The sequence below is a fragment of the Paramormyrops kingsleyae genome, chromosome 4 (assembly GCF_048594095.1).
Source record: "Paramormyrops kingsleyae isolate MSU_618 chromosome 4, PKINGS_0.4, whole genome shotgun sequence".
Classification (NCBI taxonomy): domain Eukaryota; kingdom Metazoa; phylum Chordata; class Actinopteri; order Osteoglossiformes; family Mormyridae; genus Paramormyrops; species Paramormyrops kingsleyae.
The window spans coordinates 8,356,969-8,377,593 of record NC_132800.1 but is presented as its reverse complement, the minus strand read 5'-3'; the positions used below and the strand labels follow the sequence as shown (position 1 = coordinate 8,377,593).

Sequence of the window (20,625 nt, the reverse complement as noted above, 5' to 3'; positions counted from 1 at the left end):
ACAAGACCAACCTTCGTGCAGAGACCACAAATCCATAAACTCCCAAACCTCCCATGTGAATCACTGTGAAATATCAGGGTATCATGGTACTTCTTGGTACATTACAGCTAATTCTGATACACATGGATCTGGCAGATCAGCTGAGTGTAGATGTACCTGCCCAGTGAGGACATTGCTGATACACGTTTTACTCTCATTGTGACACTCATGCTGGATACTGATTTACATAAAACCATCTTACCTTTGTTTTTTTCAGGAGAATTGAGCTGTAGGTGACATCAGCACCAGGTTCCACAGAGGCCTGAGAGAGGAACACATTATTTGCATTTATAAAACATTTTAACTGCAACTTAACAACTGGCTTATGAGAACGTGCCTTATAAATAGTCTTCACACACTAATAACATTACATGTTTGGAGACAAAGGCCACACTCATAAATATCATCACATGTATGTTATTTCTGTGCTTTATCTGCTCTGGTGGGTTTCCCTTGATGATGCCAGTTCTGTCTATGACGGCATATTCATGGTCTGGGTTCAACTTGAGAAAAGTCACAACTCAGCGTTCAACACAATCACTCCTCACATCAACTTTATTTACAGAGATAAACTTCTTAATGAGTTACTGACTGTTAACAGAGTTTGATTTCTGTTTTTGGTCTTTTATAAAGACAAAATCTTATAGAATCTTCCAGAGTTTCTCTCCATATTAAACATGAACTCACTGTTAATTCTGTGCTTCCTGGATTTTGGTTCATTGCCATTTTTTTCTCTTCAAGGAAAGAAATGAGAAATAAAGTCAAAGAAATTTATTATGATCCCATCACTCACTTTCAACTGATACTGTTAATTTGTTGTACAACAAACACATGGTAATTTCCTCTTGGTTATTATGTACATATGTGTGTAAATGTTACCCAGTCTAATAACTGTTTAAAACTACACAAATGTATATGAGCCATTGGCATCTCAGGTGAAATCTGATTACCAACCTACACTTACAGGTAACCCAGTTAATGATGCCCAGCCAGGCCTGGTTGGAATAACTAACTTGTTTAGGGTTTTATAAGCTCAGCTGGGTGGACACAGACTCTGAGGGTCAGAGGAAAGTCTGCAGGATCATGGAGGAAGGATCCTTCAGGGCTGCTGTGCTCTGATGTCCTGTTTGCTCCACAGCGGTTTTTAGATCTGCACTGTTTTTAGTCTGTGTTCCCAAAGGGACTGTGACCATGTTTTGTGTTTTAATGTTACTGTATAACCTGTGTGTCTGAATGCTGCTGTCTGTGTCTCTGTCCAGTCGTCTTTGGAAAAGGATAAAAGCATGAAGTTGTAGCTGCAGCTTACAGGAGTGCAGAGGGACAAGCATCACTGCTCAGACAGTCAGGTCACTTATACACCGTCTGCATCAGCAGATACTCACTGTGTTTGTCCCACACTTTCCATGCAATGATGACGATGATCAACAGCAGCACCAATAAGCCCAGTCCTACATACAGAAACAAGCTGGACCAAGGAGCTGAATAAGAGGGTGGATTTGAACAGTAAAGTCTCACATGCTTTATACTGTAGCGACATTGAAAGGGAGTGGGGGAGGAGAGCACATGCGCTGGGGAGGAATGTTCAAACCACTGCGGGGAGTCCGGTTAGAACTCTGATGTAAGTGCAAGCAGGATCCGGGTCACCAGTACTTCTCTGATAAAAGAGTCCTTTATCTTATTGTACTGTAATTCTACCATAGGGTAGTATGCCGAGAATAGAGGAATATATGGTATGTATAGGTATGTGTGGTCTGTAAATATTGTAGCGTGTTACAGAGGTTGCTGGGAGGGATATTTTCTGTGGGCATGCACCCATCCAGGGGAGAGTGTGTGGGAGGAGCCAGAGGAGGCGGGAGGGCTGAGAGACTGGTGGGAAGAAAGAAGAACGATCTAGAATAAGTAGAGAGGGTGTAGTGCAGGACTGTTCTGCAACTGTTTCTTTTAGGAATATAAAGTGTGTATGGTGTGGCTGTGGCCCACAACAGGCAAATAAAGTTAGTTTTCGGCCACTTGCCTCCTTATTCCCATAGCGGGAACTTTACAATATAAACAACACAATATGATATAGATTTAGCACAGCGATTACAATGGCGGGTGACACTATCCAGAATAACATGAATTAGTACCGATAATGCAAATTATCCTGGAAACGTTATGCGCTGCTCTTATGCAGCGAACACAGCTTTAATCAATGCATATATATAGTTCTCTAACATAAAGATACACTGAGGGCTATAACCATTAATATCTGGAAGTATGACATGTGCCATCTTACATCTAGCGTCTCCACCGTAACAGGCGAACTTACTATAATTACATTCACTTAATGCATAAACTCCACATCACTCACATACTACAGTACAACAACTTACGGTTTTCATGGACACACGCAATATCGATGTAACAAATACCAGGTTGCAAACTAGGCTAAGTAACAACTAAATACAGTGGTACCTCAGAACTCGAATTTAATCCGTTCAGAACTTCGGATCGAATCCTAAAAAGTTCGAGTTGTGATCGAATTTAATGGAAAACCAATTAATTGCATGTTCCCATGCCCCAAAAAAGTACACCTAAATATGTTTGTTTTAGCAGTTAAACACAAAATGAACTGGATAAAACAGGAAGATCATATACTGTACTAAACACATCTAAGCACATTTATCAAAACAGTAATTTGTAAAGTAAGAAAAACAATGTGTAAAGTTAAAAAAAAACAATGTGTCCTGCCCCGATCGTCTGCTCCTTCCGTGTGCCACGCCCCCTCGTTAACCCCGTGTGGAATCCCAGTGTGATCAGCTGTTTCTGCTTGTTGTCATTAGTCCTCTGTATTTCGTCCGCTTTTCAGTTTGTTTCCCCAGTCTGGTCATTGTATTGTCCGTCTGCGTTTTGCCTGCCTTGCCTGTAATTAAACTCCGTATTCCCCGATACCCTGACGTCTGCGCCTTTATCTCCATTCTGTCCCCGCCTGGGCACGACAATATTATTATAATTAAATATATTAATGGTTTATTATTAATATTAAATTAATTCAGAAGAAATCTTTATTTTTAAATGTATTTTATTATATAATAATAATTACTGTTACTGTCTATCATTGTCTAAATGTGTTTTTACTGTCTAAATATATGTATTCAGCTAGTGTAAGCATGCACGATGCTATCACAGCGAATGCAAGGCTGAGACTGAAGCGTTACCCTTTGTTTCCGCTGAGAGACGTGCCACGTGACTCATTTCCCTGCGCGTACAAGTTATCTTAGGTCGGCGTTCATGGTTTGACTTCTGAGATTCAGATCGAGTTCTAGCTAATTTTTTTTCTCAAACTGGTTGGTTCGACTTCTAAGAAATTCGAGTTCTAATGAGTTTGAGAACTGAGGTACCACTGTATAACTAAATTAACTTACAGGAGACATTAACAACGAACATAAAATAGCTAGAGAATTTTAACTGCCAGTTTTACTATAGTTATTGACAGGGGCGTTGCTAGAGATTTTGGGCCCCATGAAAGCATATCATATTAGGCCCCCCAGTCCAAACCAATCCAGTTATTTTCCTAATTTTTTAGGGCCCCTGTCACTCGGAATCGTCCTAGCTTTCCTCCCCCTTACGGCGCCCCTGGTTATTGAACAACATTTTATATCCATCCGTCCATCCATCCATCCATCTTCCAAACTGGCCTGCAGCCTTTCCCCAGCAGCAGAGGGCACAAAGCAGGGGCTCACCCTGGATGTGATGCCATCACAGGGATATTATAGTTAATGAAAAAAAGAAAAACAATGTTCCCATAAAATAACAGAAGTTTCCCATCACTGTGTGATCAGGTAGACGCTCATAGCTGGACACCACACTGCTGTAAGTGCTGCTGAATGCTTACCTCTGTTTTTCAATTATCCTTCCTTCTTCATCATGTGCCAAAAATGGACAGCATTGGAAACAAAAGAAAGGATTGTTAAATTAAAAATAAACAACCCTGTTCCCGGTGTCACGCCCGGCTCGTCCGATCCTCGTGTGTGCCACGCCCCCCTCGTTACCTCATGTTAATTCCCGATTGACATCACCTGTTGCCTATTGTTTTCTACCTATCCTGTGTATTTAGTCCGCGTCTGAGTCAGTATTCCTCAGTCCGGTCATTGACGTTATGTGCAGTTCTGCTTGTTTTGTCCTGTCCGCTCGAAATAAACCCTGTTTGCCTGAATCCCCGGCTCGGCTCGCTTGCTTCCCCGCTCGCCCGCAAGCCGATGTAACACCCGGGGGCCACTAGAGATTTTGGGCCCCATGAAAGCAAATCAGATTGGGCCCCCAGCCCAGACCAATCCGATTAAGTTCCTAATTTCTTAGGGCCCTGTCACTTAGGGGTCCATGGAATCATCCTTATGCCCCCCCTCCCTTTTTACGGCACCCCTGCCTTGTTCTGTCAGTCAGTACAGACTGTGAAAGGTCACTTCTAAAACTAAAAAAGAATATCCAACAATATTCAATAAAATAGCTGTTTGCATGCAGAATATTACATTAGGGTTGTGACCAAAGTGTCCACATCCCAGGGCACTGATAGTGGGCAGGTGAGATAAATAATGTTATTAATATATCATAATGTATTTATGGCAGAACTGGATCAGTTATTACAGAGTGCAACTGTAAGACCGGCCTTTGCTGCAGTTAGAAACTACCTGCAGACAATCACCCAGCCTGTACACCTTTAGTAGCAATTAATCCCTACAAATGTCTGACATCTGAAGAAAAATAATAGTTTTAATGTATGACAGTAAAAATCTACATTTTACTTTTTTAATTTTTTACATATAATAAATGGCTGTAAGATGAATATGATTGTATGTCTGTTTCCAGTAAGCTGATGCCTGTGATGTATTATGAAAGACATCTGACTGGGTGTCTGATTGAGAAAATAGTCAGATCTGTAATATTTGCCATATTATACAAATGTATCATAAACTAGAAATATGTTAATCCTGAGGCCTCTGTACAGCTCCCAGGTGTAACATACAAATCAGACACTCATGTATTTGATAAAGAGCAGGACCTGTATCTGATGAGGTCATCAGGCCTGTATTATGGGATGTCTTCCTTAGAGGTAATGCTTAATCTTTCTGTACATTCATACAGACACTTGAAATTATAGCATCAAACACCTGTAACTGACAGTAAATAAAATTGAAAAAATACTGATACTGAAAACATTTTCTCCTGTGTTTGTGTTAATGTCTTTCCTTTCTGACTGAATGACATGTTACATATTGTGCATCTCATTGCCAACAGTCCGCAGTACAGACATCTTACCCTCAGTGACTGACAGGGAAACCGGTGTTCCCACAGCTGAACCTCTGCCGATCTCCACACCACACCAGTAGTAACCAGAGTCCCCACTTCTCAGTTTGTTGATGGTCACAGTGAAGACTTGCTTTTTGGGATCATCGCTGATTGACACTTCACCACTTTTCTCTGAAGAATTAGTGCGTACTATGAGAGTACATGAACTCCAGTCACTCCCGTTGCACCAGTATTTCACCTGCTGTTTATATATGTTGTCATAGGAACACGGGATGGTGACAGATCCTCCACTCTGTACAGTCGCCCTGCTCACTGTGGACACACCTGCAGGGACAGTATGAAAATTACCCAGCTGATTAACTCTCACTCCATTCCATCCATCCATCCATTATCTCCCGCTTATCCGAGATCGGGTCGCGGGGGCAGCAGTCTTAACAGGGAAACCCAGACTTCCCTCTTCCCGGCCACTTCATCCAGCTCCTCTGGGGGGATCCCGAGGTGTTCCCAGGCCAGCCGAGAGACATAGTCCCTCCAGCGTGTCCTGGGTCTTCCCCGGGGCCTCCTCCCAGTGGGACATGCCCGGAACACCTCACCAGGGAGGCGTCCAGGAGGCATCCTAATCAGATGCCCGAGCCACCTCCGCTGGCTCCTCTCAATGCGGAGGAGCAGCGGCTCAACTCTGTCCCTCCCGAATGACCGAGCTCCTCACCCTATCTCTAAGGGAGAGCCCAGCCACCCTGCGGAGAAAATTCATTTCGGCCGCTTGCACTCGCGATCTCATTCTTTCGGTCACTACCCACAGCTCGTGACCATAGGTGAGGGTAGGAACGTAGATTGATCGGTAAATTGAGAGCTGTGCCTTTTGGCTCAGCTCCTTCTTCACCACGACAGACCGATGCAGCGCCTGCATCACTGCGGACGCCGCACCGATCCACCTGTCGATCTCCCCCTCCATCCTTCCCTCACTCGTGAACAAGACCCCGAGATACTTAAACTCCTCCACTTGGGGAAGGACCTCCTCCCCGACCTGGAGAGAGCACTCCACCCTTTTCCGGCTGAGGACCATGGTCTCGGATTTGGAGGTGCTGATTTTCATTCCAGCCGCTTCACACTCGGCTGCGAATTGTCCCAGTGAGAGCCGAAGGTCGCGGTCTGATGAGGCCAGCAGAACCATATCATCTGCAAAAAGCAGAGACCTAATTCTGAGGTCACCAAACCGGACACCCTCAACGCCCTGGCTGCACCTAGAAATTCTGTCCATAAAGGTTATGAACAGAATTGGTGATAAAGGGCAGCCCTGACGGAGTCCAACCCTCACTGGAAACAAGTCCGACTTACTGCCGGCAATGCAGACCAAGCTCTCACACCAGTTGTACAGGGACCGAACAGCCCTTATAAGGCAGCCCGGTACCCCATACTCCCGGAGCACTCCCCACAGGACTCCCTGAGGGACGCAGTCGAATGCCTTCTCCAAATCCACAAAGCACATGTAGACTGGTTAGGCAAACTCCCACGCACCCTCCAGGACCCTGCCGAGAGTATAGAGCTGGTCCGCTGTTCCACTGCCAGGGCGAAAACCACACTGCTCCTCCTGAATCTGAGGTTCGACTATCCGACAGACCCTCCTCTCCAGCACCCCCAAATAGACCTTACCAGGGAGGCGGAGAAGTGTGATCCCCCTATAGTTGGAACACACCCTCTAGCCCCCCTTCTTGAAAATGGGGACCACCACCCCGGTCTGCCAATCCAGGGGCACCACCCCTGATGTCCACGCGATGTCGCAGATGGGTGTCAACCAAGACAGCTCTGCAACATCCAGAGCCTTGAGAAACTCTGGGCAGATCTCATTCACCACCAGGGCCAGGCCACTTCAGCGACCTCTGCCCCAGAGATAGGTTAGTCCACCCCCAAGTCCCCAGAAGCAGAGTCGGTGGTCAGGCCCCGGGGGTGGATTGCATCGTGGCTGGGGAATTTATACTGTGGCCCTATTCAACCGCATCATGGTTAAAAGTTTAAACAAAGGCACTACCCTGTCATGCTATGCAAATATACATCAGCACTATTCAGGACCTGCCAGACTTTTGACTGACATTTCACAATAGATTTTTTTACAGTGTACGCGAACAAGCAGAAGCAAGCAAAACGTGAGCAAGTTTATGGTTGTAGCATATCAAGTCTATAAAGTAAATTAAAGTATAAAAGCCTATAAAGTAAACCTATTGGTAATCAAATAAATTCGTTTTGTCATTAAAAGTAGATACTGTATAATAGGATTTTTTAAATTTCACGTAACGCTGTCAGTGAAATTTTATTTTATAGCGACGCAGCAGCAGCATCAACAGAAAAAAATTGAGGAATTTAAAACGTGGATGCTTAGCCTGTATATTCTTTAGGCTATTAAGCCCACTGATTCCTTTATTTTTAAGCCTATTTTTGTGTGGAATGCCATTGCCAAACCTGTCCGTTGTTGCCTATATGTTGCTTAAAAATAAATGTTTTCTGAGTGGCAATGTTGCCATTGCTCATATTTCTTTATGATATAAGACTTCGGTTTAAGGTGACATTTGTTAGGCATGCAGATTATTTCCCCATCTTTTAAACTGGAGCGATTTGACTGGAGCGGGAGGAAATTTTAGTGGAGTGAGGAGCGGTGTTGAGCGGAGCGGCTTAGTGCGAATTAGAGTGGAGAAGCGGGCGGAGCCAACAGCCTCGTGGCAAGGAGCGGAAATTCTCACCGCTCCACTGCGCTCACATGCTCTGATACAAAGCCTCATTAATAATTTAGCCATACTAAGCTGCTTCAATTGTGGGCGTAAATAAATGTCCGTATAGCACAGAAAAGCTGGCGCACTGCTAAATGTTGCGCCTGTCATCTGAAGCCCTAGTGATTATTGCATGTGCGAGATATAAAATCGATATGATATCACCCAAACCCTACTTCCAAGACCACTAAAGTCAAATATGGTGTCGCACAGAGATCAGTGCTGGGCCCCCTACTGTTCCCTTTATATATGCTACCTCTTGGTAACATAACTAGAAATCATAGTGTTAGGTTCCATTGTCATGCTGATGATACACAGTTTTATATATCTGTTTAACCAGAAGATGCATTGTGGTTGCCCATCAGGATCCTCAGCCAAACTTCAGCAAGTACAAAATGCAGCAACTACAGTTCTCACAAAAAACAAAAAATGTGACCATATTAGCTCTGTCCTGTGTTCCCTTCACTGGTTTCCAATTATGTCTCGGATTGACTACAAAATACTGCTATTAACTTTTAAAGCACTGAATGGTCTTGCACCAGAATACCTTCGAGATCTACTAGCCTCCTACAGCCCTCCCTGCTTGCTTCAGTTTTGATGAGCAGGACGTCTGTTAATATCTAGGGTAGGAAGAACTACGGCAGGCAGCAGAACATTCTCTTACAGAGATCCGCAGCTGTGGAAAGGTCTTCCAGCAGATGTGCGGGATTCAGGGTCACTCTCAATATTAAAGTCTAGATTAAAAACACACCTGTTTAGTGTAGCTTATAGGGACACTAGTTCTAGCTCTAGCTAACTGCTCACTCCCAGATAGACCTATAGTGTGGGATGTAGAGCTGGGTGGGGATCGGTGCCATTGGCTTTGGATGAACTGAACTGCCAGTGCTGTCACTCTAGCTTCACACCCCCTTGTGGAATTGGAGTGCTGACATTTCAGTGACTCCCCATGCCTGTGTTCCCACTTGCCTCTCCCTCCTCCTTATGCTGCCATAACCATATCGACCAGAGGTAACATACTGCACCCACCTAACTGTCTGCACTGCCTCTAATCTCCCCTACTTTGGCCAATTGCACTTTTTATTTCCTCTACCCTTCCTGGAGTGTGCTGGCTGGACACCCCATAATATCAAGATATTCTGCCTACCCTGTTGCCTGAGACGCCTCTACTACCTGTGGTGTCTCTCCTGCCTGCCCTGCTGCTGTCTAGGGGTGGGAATCTTTAGGTACTTCGCGATCCGATCCAATTACGATTCTGGGATCCACGATCCGATTCCAAAACGATTTTTCACTTCGAACAATCTTTCGTTCTCCACTACAGAGTAAGGATGCAAATCTTTGGGAATGAAACCCGCCACTGACCGGGTAATTTGCTTGGCTTTTTCAGAATTGGATGGAAGCTTTGCTACTTGTTCGAGGGTCCTTTGAGTGAAACTGGCGCTGGGCGCGATCGGGACCGAAGTTCGTTCCTGCAGCTCTGAGTGGAACCGTGTTATATGCTTCTTCATATTAGTAGTGTTCCCGAAATACTTAAATTTGGCGCGACAGACTTTGCACACAGTATGGCTTTTATCAACGTCCCCTTTCTCTTTGTCTTCACAAAATCCAAAATGTTGCCACACAGTCGATTTTAAATTTGATGGTGCAGGATGTAGTTTGTCCATTGTTCAAATGAAGAGCAGCATATGTAAGAGGCGAGCGTTGTAATGTTTATGTTTCCGGCGCGCACTCGCAATTTGATAGAACACAGAATTGATTCTGAATCTTTGAGAATCGATTTAGAATCGTTAGAGAAAGATAAAAGATGCATTGATGCATCGATTTTTTTCTCTCACCCCTACTGCTGTCCCACTGATCCTCCTGCCATCAGAAGCAGCACCAGCACCTACGGAAATCAATATGGACAGTGTGAATTGGGACTTTGCCATCCTGCTCGTTTGACTTCCTCCGCCGCCCCCTGGAGGATGGGCTCCCCCTTTGAGTCTGGTTCCTCCCCAAGCTTCTTCCTTCTAGGGAGTTTTTCCTTGCTACTGTTACTGTTACCTCTGGTGCGACCGTGTAGAGACAAAAATGAAAAGCTGTTGAGTAACTAAGATAAATAACATAAGGATATTTAGTTTGTTTAAGAAAAGGACAACGCATAGGAAAGGTAACCTTAAATGACTTCTGTTGTAATCTGGCGCTATATAGAAAATAAAATTAAATAAAATGAACTTGACCTTCAAGGGGGGGCGGGAGGTGCCGTTGGGGGGGCAGGGCGCCCCCCCTTATATAATGGTAGGGGAAACACTGCCTTGTGATGCTTTGCCAGGCCTTTACTGCAGCTGTCTTCAGTTGTTGCTTGTTTGTGGTTGTAGTTTTGTCTTAAGCAAGTGAAATTCATGCTCGGTCAGGCCGAGATCTGGTGATTGACTCGGCCATTGCAAAATATTCCACTTCTTTGCCTTAAATAACTCCTGGGTTGCTTTCGCAGTATGTTTTAGGTCATTGTCCATCTCTACTGTGAAGCGCCGTCCAATCAACTTTGCTGCATTTGGCTTAATCTGAGCAGAAAGTATATCCCTATACACTGCAGAATTCATCCGGCTGCTTCTGTCTTCTGTCACATCATCAATAAACACTAAAGACCCAGTGCCACTGAAAGCCATGCATGCCCAAGCCGTCACACTGCCTCCACCATGTTTTACAGAAGATGTGGTGTTCTTTCGATCATGAGCCATTCCAAGCCTTCTCCATACTTTCATCTTCCCATCAGTCCGGTACAGGTTGATCTTTGTTTCATCTGTCCACAGAATGCTGTTCCAGATCTGGGCTGGCTTCTTTAGATGTTTTTTTGGCAAAGTGTAATTTGGCCTTTCTATTTTTGAGGCTGATTAATGGTTTGCACCTCGTAGTGAACCCTCTGTATTTGCTCTCATGAAGTCATCTCTTTATGGTAGACTTAGATACTGATACACCGACTTCCTGGAGAGTGTTCTTCACTTGCGTGGATGTTGTGAAGCGGTTTTTCTTCACCATAAAACCCCATAGTGCAGGGGACAGGTAGTTTATTTCTATAACCAGGTATTACAGAAGCCAAGTATGCAAGCCAAAATCGTGGTTGGGTCGGAAGCGGGGAGTCGAAAGCCGGGGGGATCAGTCCAACGAGCAGGCACAGGACAGGACAACAAGAGGGGAGGACGAGCAGTGGAGACGGGTCAGGATTGCAGGAGAAGGCAGGCAGGCAGGGCAGGTGGGAGCGGGCGGGCAGGCAGGGCAGACGGGATTGGGCGTGCAGGCAGGGCAGACAGGAGCGGGCGGGCAGGCGGGGCAGGTGGGAGCGGGCAGGCAGGCAGAACAAGCAGGTGGGATGCAGGAGGCAGGGATAAGAGGAAAGACAATAGACAAAGAAACGCTTAGTACGGCACATAACTATGGCAACAATACTTCACAACATCTGTTGCGTATGATCTGCTTAAAAAAGCCGAGGCAATCAGCGGTGATCCCTGCTGGTGGTACGTCCCGCCCCTGTGGGCGTGACACCTGCGATCATCCACCACTGTTGTCTTCCGTGGACGTCCAGCCCTTTTTGAGTTCCTGAGCTTTTCTCAGAATGTGCCAAACTGTCGATTTAGCCACTCCTAACATTTCTGCTATCTCTCTGATAGATTTATTCTTTTTTTCAGCCTAAGGATGGTCTGTTTCACTCCCATTGAGAGCTCCTTTAACCGCATGTTGTGGGTTCACAGGAAAAGCTTCCAAATGCAAATGCCACAGCTGGAATCAACTCCAGACCTTTTACCTGCTTCATTGATGATGGATTAACGAGGGAACAGCCCATGCAGCCCATGAGTTAATTGTCCAATTACTTTTGGTCCCTTGAAAAAGAGCCGGCTACATATTAAAGAGCTGTGATTCCTAAACCCTTCCTCCAATTTGGATGTGAATACCGTCAAATTAAATGGAACTTCAATGGAACCTTCCTGGTAAAATAAAGGATAAATAAAATGAAAATAAATAAAATAAAACTGAGAATCTGCACTTTACGACGATGTTGATTACATAACTGTGTATTGAATATGTTTTGGTAAACAGCTAAAATAACAATCCTTGTGTCACTCTCCAAATATTGCTGGGCCTAACTGTATGTATATATATGTGTGTGTGTCTGTCTGTGTGTGTGTGTATACACACGCTATGTACCACAGTTAACATTTAATATTACACATGACACTACAGTACAGCACAAGACGATGCCTGGTAATCACTGAGAACTATGTACAAGGTTGGCACCAGCAATATGCCGCTCTGCCCCATGGTACCTACTGCGCTATAATATATTCATGTATGTAAATGCATATTTCAAATAAATTAATGTGTTAAAATGACATGATAGTTATTCTTTTCAATTTTCTTGTCTTATTTCTGATTTGGCATGTTTATTTTGCACAAAGGGCTCGTGCACATGAACAGGAACTTTACGTTCATTCCCAGTAATATGTGAAACAGCGCCCCCTGGAGTCACTCATCATGACAGTCACAAAATATGGTGTAACACTGGCATTGATAAAGGAATTGATAAGCTTAGAAGCATATGATTCTGATGCTTTGGAACCGGCTCTCAATTCCCATCCTTAGTACCAGGTCCATTAAGCCCCTTTACTTTCCAAGATATAAACCTCACAGGATGGCCTCCTATAGCAACAGCCATGGGGCCATAATAAAATACATTCACAGCCTGTGACCCGAAACACTCTGAGGGTACAAGCTGCATGTCAGCACATGCAATGAAAAATAAGTTTGGTCCATTCAAAACACTGAAAAGGAGACGCTGTCATGGTAATACCCAGAACATTCCCCCATCTCCTTATAAGAACAAGAAATAACATTTAACCCCAAAAGCTGTATTTTCTTCCCCAACTGACGTAAATCGTAGTTATTACATAATGAAAAACTTGTATGATTCCTCACACAAGTAAAACTTCAATGGATACCAATCAAATTGAGGACGACTCCCTTCCTTGAAATTTCTGTGTTCATCTGTTCCACCTTTAGGGTATTTCCAGGCCAAAGATAACAAAGGTCAAGCAAACCATTAAAAACTATGCCAGCTCACTTCATGCTCAACCTGGAAGTTCCCAATGAAGTTTTTAAATTTTGAAATGGTATATTTTTAAAAATATTTTCTCCTTTGTCCTTCCATTCTACCTGAATGACATGTTACATACTGTGCATCTCATTGGCTACAGACTGCAGTACAGACATCTTACCCTCATTGACTGACAGGTTAACCCGTGTTCCCACAGCTGAACCTCTGCTGATCTCCACACCACACCAGTAGTAACCAGAGTCCCCAGATGTCAGATTGTTGATGGTCACAGTGAAGACTGGCTTTGTGGGATCATCGTTGATTGACATTTCACCACTTTTCTTTGGAGAATTAGTGCGTACTATGGGAGTACATGAACTCCAGTCACTCCCGTTGCACCAGTATTTCACCTGCTGTTTATATGTGTTGTCATAGGAACACAGGATGGTGACAGATCCTCCACTCTGTACAGTCGCCCTGCTCACTGTGGATACACCTGCAGGGACAGTATGAAAATTACCCAGCTGATTGACTCTCACTCCCTCTTACACCATTTATACACATATTCATAAAGTCAGTACCAGTCTACTGTAGGCTGCAATACTTTACTCTGCAGAATATAAAAATTTGTTTTGAATAAATGTTGTATTTACTAGCATCGTATTGGCAGAAATTTTAAAACTGTTCAGATAAAATAAAATCATCCTGCAAAAAACCTCCTTTTTTGGCTTATAGTTGCTTCTTTACAGCAGCAGTCAAAGCACCTGCAGGTCAGACCAGCTAATCCACCTGGAGCCAAGCAGGTTAGGACCTGGCCAGTACTTGGATAGGAGACCAAGTAGGAAAACTAGGTAAGTGCTGGTAGAGGTGTAGGTGTGGTCAACAGGTTAGTCTGTCCTGTGGTCTGTGTGGGTCCCAATGGCCCAGTGCAGTGACGGGGACACTGTGCTGTAAGAATGATGCCGTGTTTTGGATGTGATGTAACACCCAGGTCTTGACTCTCTGATGTCATAAGCGATTCCTGGGCATCTTTCAATAGAGTAGGGGTGGTACCTGATGCTCTGGCTAAGTTGCCCACTGTGGCCCTTTCAAATCTGGCCTCCTAATCATCCCCTATATCTAATTAGTGAATTCTCTCCTGCTCCTTCACCACCTTAGCTACTGTGTAGTGAGTGTACTGCACATAACTATGGCAACAATACTTCACAACTTCTGTTGCGTATGATCTGGACACACCTGCAGGTACAATATGAAAATCACAAAAATGATTAACTCGTACTCCCTTTTACACCATTTATACAAATATTAACACAGAGACAGTACCAGTCCTATACCAGTTCTATTAACTTTTATTAAAAAATACTGTTAGGTTTTAATCAACTTAGTTAATAGGATTGATGCCACGGGATGTGTCCAGGTAATTAAGACCCAAAAGGAATCCATCTGTGTGAGCTGCATCAATCTCCATCAGGATGTCTCCCAGTTCTCTCAGCCTGTGATTGTCTCGGTTTGTCATCTTTTGGAAATCATCAACCTTTTTTAAAATGGCATTTTCTATTGCCTCGGGTGACCCATAATAGTCTTGCAGTCTTTTCCACACCATGCTGACACCTGTTGATGCGTCGCTAATGTGAACAGCTCTGATCATATTTGCTTGCTCAGATGTTTTCAGCCCTAGCCATTTACAGAGAAGATCAAGCTCCTCTCTTGGTGACAAGTTCAGGTCTTCAGTGGAAAAGAGGAAGCAAGCCCTCCAGGCCCAGTAGCTTTTAGGCTTGTCATTAAACTTCAGTAGCCCAGAGCTTACTAGTTCCCACGTATCAAATACTTAGCTAGGTCTGTTGTAACAGATGAGATAAATTCTTTAGCTCTAGAACTTAGTCGAGGAGATGACCGTTTGGGCTGGGAATCTAGTTCATACAATCTCTTGCTGTATGGCTGAGCTTTTGTTGAACATGGACGCTTCTGGTGTTCACGTGGCAGACAGGCGTCTCTGTATAAGCTTTGGATGATTTGTTCTTAACATATTACTTATCATATTAAACCCCCTGAAGTAGCCCATTTAAACTGACACTGTTACTTCTCTCAGGTCTCATTTTTGGTATTGATCAAAAGTAAAATTTGGTCCCTCATATATTAAAACATCTTCTCCTGTGTTTGTGTTATCATTCCTTTCTAAATGAATGACATGTTACATACTTAGCATCTCATTGGCTACAGTCTGCAGTACAGACATCTTACCCTCAGTGACTGACAGCTGAATCCATGTTCCAACCGCTGAACCTCCACTGATCTCCACACCACACCAGTAGTAACCAGAGTCCACAGTTGTCAGATTGTTCATGGTCACAGTGAAGACTCGCTGGTCAGGATCATCTCTGATTGATACTTCACCCTTCTTCTGTGGAGAGTCACTGCGTACTATGGGAGAACATGGATCCGAAGAATAATTTTCTCTGCACCAGTATTTCGCATGTGTTTTATAACTGTCTTCATAGGAACATGGGATGGTGACAGATCCTCCTCTCTGTACAGACACCCATCCCACTGAGGACACACTGTCAGCACCTGTGGGGAAAACAACCAACTGAATTCACTTTTACAGCATCACAGTATCTCTGGTTAATATTATATATTATCAGTTTGTGTAACACTTGTACCAGGAGTCATGGCACAGAGAGATGGGTTTAAGAGGACAGTGAGGAGGTCAAACAGCAAGACTGTCATTTTGCCATAAGAACAAGGGAAAGACACAGGAAAACAAAGCAGGTGTGTTCTAGGGGAGGGGCACTCAGCTATCAATCCCATCAGGGGCACAGAGCCAAGGTCCACATCATTTACTGACCAGGGATGGGGTGGGGGGGGGGGGGGCTGGATTAAATTGTGTTTCAGTCCAGAGTTTGCCATTTGGGCAGCATTGTTTTAGGGACTGAGAGGAAAACCAGGACCTTAAGTGGCTGGTAATAAGGCACAGTGAGGAGAATGAATGGGCTCATCACTTTGTGGTGATCACACCCCTTTAACATTCAGGCTGTATTTGTAAATGCATTAAATGCAGTCATTTTTGTCTTTTGAATGGCATATAGTACAGGGTCAGTACAGTACAGGGAGCGTGGAGCTGATCTAAGGCATCACAGGGTAGAAGGCAGGGGAACAACCAGGACAGGATGCCAGTCTGTCACAGGGCACAAGGCAGGGGAACAGCCAGGACAGGATGCCAGTCTGTCACAGGGCACAAGGCAGGGGAACAGCCAGGACAGGATGCCAGTCTGTCACAGGGCACAAGGCAGGGGAACAACCAGGACAAGATGCCAGTCTGTCACAGGGCACAAGGCAGGGGAACAGCCAGGACATGATGCCAGTCTGTCACAGGGCACAATGCAGGGGAACAACTAGGACAGGATGCCAGTCTGTCACAAAGTTCTCTTAGGAACCCATTCCTGTCAGATTTCCTGTTCATTTAACTTTGCATGGCTATATCTGCAAATCTGAATATTTTTACACTGTAAAACCTAACAGTACTTCTTAATAATAGAAGTAAGTTAATATAACTTAATTTTGCCTAAAAGTTGGATTCACTTATTTCCAATAATCTGACTTAACTCAAAAATTAATTGTTGGAGTAGTAACTCTTTTGAGTGTATCTAGATTTTTAAGTTGGGGTTATATAATTTCATTTTGCTGCAGTAATTAATTTCCTCTTAGTTGACTTCATGATCACTACAAAAACAATGAATCAGTCCAAATAATTATGTTCCTTTAAAATTATATTAATTTAATAGTCTTGTCTGTAATCATTTAACTGATTAGTCAACCCACACATAATTAATCAACATTCAGTCGGCATGGACGTTGTGTGACGTGGGCAGAGTCTGCGTGTGGGAAAACAAACTGCAATGTTGTGAAAAATTGTGCAAAAAAAATCAGACATTTATGTATTTCGGTCTGTTGTGAAGTCATGCTGCATCATCGGAGTGGTCAGACATATTTTACTGGGGCACGTTCTAAATATAAGGCGCACATTCTGCACAGAAAATGTGCCAGTGTTAAATTAACACTGCATGGTGTTTATATGGGTCCACACCATTCCGTGTTACCTTTAAGACTTTACAGTGTGCAGTGAGTGTTGTTTTTACAGTGTTCATATTTATTAACTCTTATAGTGTTCAATATACAACATAGAGTGTTAAGACAATGTGTCTCCACCTCTTCCCAACTTGCAAGCCCATATGGGAGGCACATAAGTACAAAATGGGTGGCCCATATCCGCCCCATTTTAATGTCTCTCATTTAAACTTATTTGGGCATTCAGCTGCTGTGTTTTACTAACCCACCATAATAAGAAAGACTCAGACCAACATAGCCTTTTCCCTTTTTATGCAAGTTTTGTCTTGATAATCAAAGAACTGCGCTTATGTAAGTTAGAGAACATTGAAAAACTATTGTTAAAATGCATTTATTTAAGCATGAATGTGTTAGGCTTCATCAATCAGAATAAGGAAGAACCGGTCAAGCTCTATTGAGAACCACCCGTGGTAATAAAGTGAGTGGAGAGTATGGCACCAGTCACCAAACACAGATTATGAAGCTAGACTGTGTTAGACTGCATAACATAATTATTTAGCAGGGCTGAAAAAAGGTGAGAGCTATCTTAATGGTTGAGGGAGTGTATTACCGCTAAAGCAGATATAATGGGTAGTGGCCTTATTGCATTTAAACCACAACTTGGGATAGGAGAACAAATCAAATCACTTTGCTTATTTAATATTCAGATTTTCATTAAGCTTAATTTTTAAAACCCCCCACGAGCGAGGCTGGTATGGCACTGATATTAGTTTTTCTGGGTTTACATTTGCTAGTTAGTTTGAGTAGTGTACTTCTTATATACGTGCATTCTCAAAGAAATCGCAGTTGTAGTAGTATGTATGGTCTGGATGCTTTTCCTAGAGAGTGTACGCATAGAAGAGAAACTAAATGGTTGGTTTTCCATTGCATTTTCTTTCCAGCCAATCTCTTCTCTAATCATACTACCTTGCCTAATCATTAACTAGCATGCATGAGCCGTTTGAGGTTTTTGCTCTCTTGCCCTATTCATCACAATCGCGGTGGATTAAAAAACAAAACTTAAGTCAAAAACTGTACTGTGTCATGCTATGCAAATATACATCCAACACCATTGGTCTACAGGGGAGTGGGCGGTACCAGGAGCTGCACAGAAAAGGGTATCACAACTGTCCTAACACCTTTCTGCATATATTAATCATCCAAGGGCAGGACTGGCAATCAAACACAACCCCATACAATTAAGAAATAAACCACTCAGGGGACGAGTTCTGTATGTCTCCAAGAGATCATCTTCTGACTCAATGTCACCATGCTATAAAACCACCTGAAGCACAGCTCTCTAATCTTCAACATCAGTCAGAATGGAAGCAGCCAAAATACAAAGTAATACACGAAAAAGCTGTAAGGTCCATTTTGGTCAGAGTCTTTCTCATGACGGTGGGTAAATCTGGGATGGCTCTTCTGATCCTCATGACTTCTTGTGCGCATATTAAAATGGGGCAGATATGTGGAGGTGGAGACTCATTGACAACACCCTATGGTGTAAATTGAACACTATTAGAGTTAATAAAGATTGACACTGTAAAAACAAGACTTATTGCACACTGTAAAGTGTTAAAGGTAACACTCAATGTGGACCCATTTAAACACCATGCAGTGTTAATTTAACACTGGCAAATTTGCTGTGTAAGGTTCAAGGCAATGAGTTTCCTAAAATGAACTGAGTACCAACAACTAGGTTAAAAGTTGTCACAACTAGAATGTAATAATAAATCTTAAAGGAAGAAGACTGAGTAAATAAAACTTAAATAGTAGCATTTACATAAGGAGGATGCATTTAAGTTATTATTACTCAAGTCATTTAAATCAAACTAATGAATGCAGCTGATACTCTTAAGTTGATTTAACTAAGTTGCTTAAATTATGAATACTTAAGTTACTTTTACTCAATACAAAAATATATATTACTTTAATTGTTTTAGTTCATAAACTTAAATGATTTAAGGCAATCTGTTTTCTCAAACAGTTTGGGTTGAACTAACTAGTCAGGATTTACAGTGATATAGTATAATATATACTTTATATATTTTTATGAGTTTGTCTCAGACCCTTGTGCTGATCAGGCCCTAGACAGCTGTTGAACCTGCCCTGGTAATACCCTGGAAAACACAGCCCCCCCCCCAGATTATCCCACAGAATACATAGAGCCACTTCAGGAGTGACACTGCTGTGCTCATTTAGCATTTTTCTATGCAAACTAAAGCATAAATGATTCACAGCCAGATTTTAGGCCAATACTTACGTTCAGTGCTGGTTTTGGTTGCAGTTCTCTGACTGACAGTAATATGAACTGGGATTTGCTGGTTTCCATCATCACACCAATACCAGCCTGTGTCCTTCCTCTCCAGTCCCCTCATTGTCACACTGAAGAATTTTTTTACTGGTTCATCCCTGATCAGGACAGGCCTCCCATCCAAACCCAAAGACCATGATACACAGGAGCGCCTGACCTTACACCACCGCTTCTGACTGTCACTGTCTGTATAGTGACACTGAACACTGACGCTGTCTCCTTCCACACCTGTCATCTCCTGTTTGTCCACTGACAGCTTTGGGGGACCTGAACACAGATTAGGAACAAACACTGTGATATTTACATGAGGTATTGATCAAAGCTAAAATTTGGTCCCTCTTATATATTAAAATATTTTCTCCTTTGTTTGTGTTAATGTCCTTCCTTTCTGACTAAATGACATGTTACATACTGTGCATCTCATTGGCTACAGTCTGCAGTACAGACATCTTACCATCAGTGACTGACAGGTAAACCCGTGTTCCCACAGCTGAACCTCCGCTGATCTCCACACCACACCAGTAGTAACCAGAGTCCAGAGTTGTCAGATTGTTGATGGTCACACTGAAGTCTCGCTGGTTAGGATCATCTCTGATTGACACTTTACCAATTATCTTTGGAGAATAAGGGCATGTTTTGGGAGTACATGAACTCCAGTCACTCCCTCTGCACCAGTATTTCACCTGCTGTTTATATATGTTGTCATAGGAACACAGGATGGTGACAGATCCTCCACTCTGTGCAGTCACAGTGTTCAGTGTGGACACACCTGCAGGGACAGTATGAAAATTACCAAGCTGATTAACACTCACTCCCTCTTACACCATTTATACACATATTCATAAAGTCAGTACCAGTCTACTGTAGGCTGCAGTACTTTACTCTGCAGAATATTAAAATTTGTTTTCAGTAAATGTTATATTTAATATCACTACATTTGCTAAAATATGAAAACTGATCAAATAAAATAAAATTAGCCTGCAAAAAAAACACCTTTTTTGGCTTATAGTTGCTTCTTCATGTCAGCAGCCAAAGCACCTGCAGGTCAGACCAGC

General features: G+C 43.1%; 1 long non-coding RNA gene across 1 annotated transcript in view; it reads right to left on the bottom strand.

The window, feature by feature from the left end:
* Positions 1-20,080, bottom strand: part of LOC140588697 (uncharacterized) — a 162,736-nt gene extending 142,656 nt beyond the window's left edge. The window contains exon 1 of the long non-coding RNA XR_011989874.1: positions 20,025-20,080. This is a non-coding gene — a long non-coding RNA (uncharacterized lncRNA). The remainder of the gene's footprint in view (positions 1-20,024) is intronic.
* Positions 20,081-20,625: the final 545 nt, after the last annotated feature.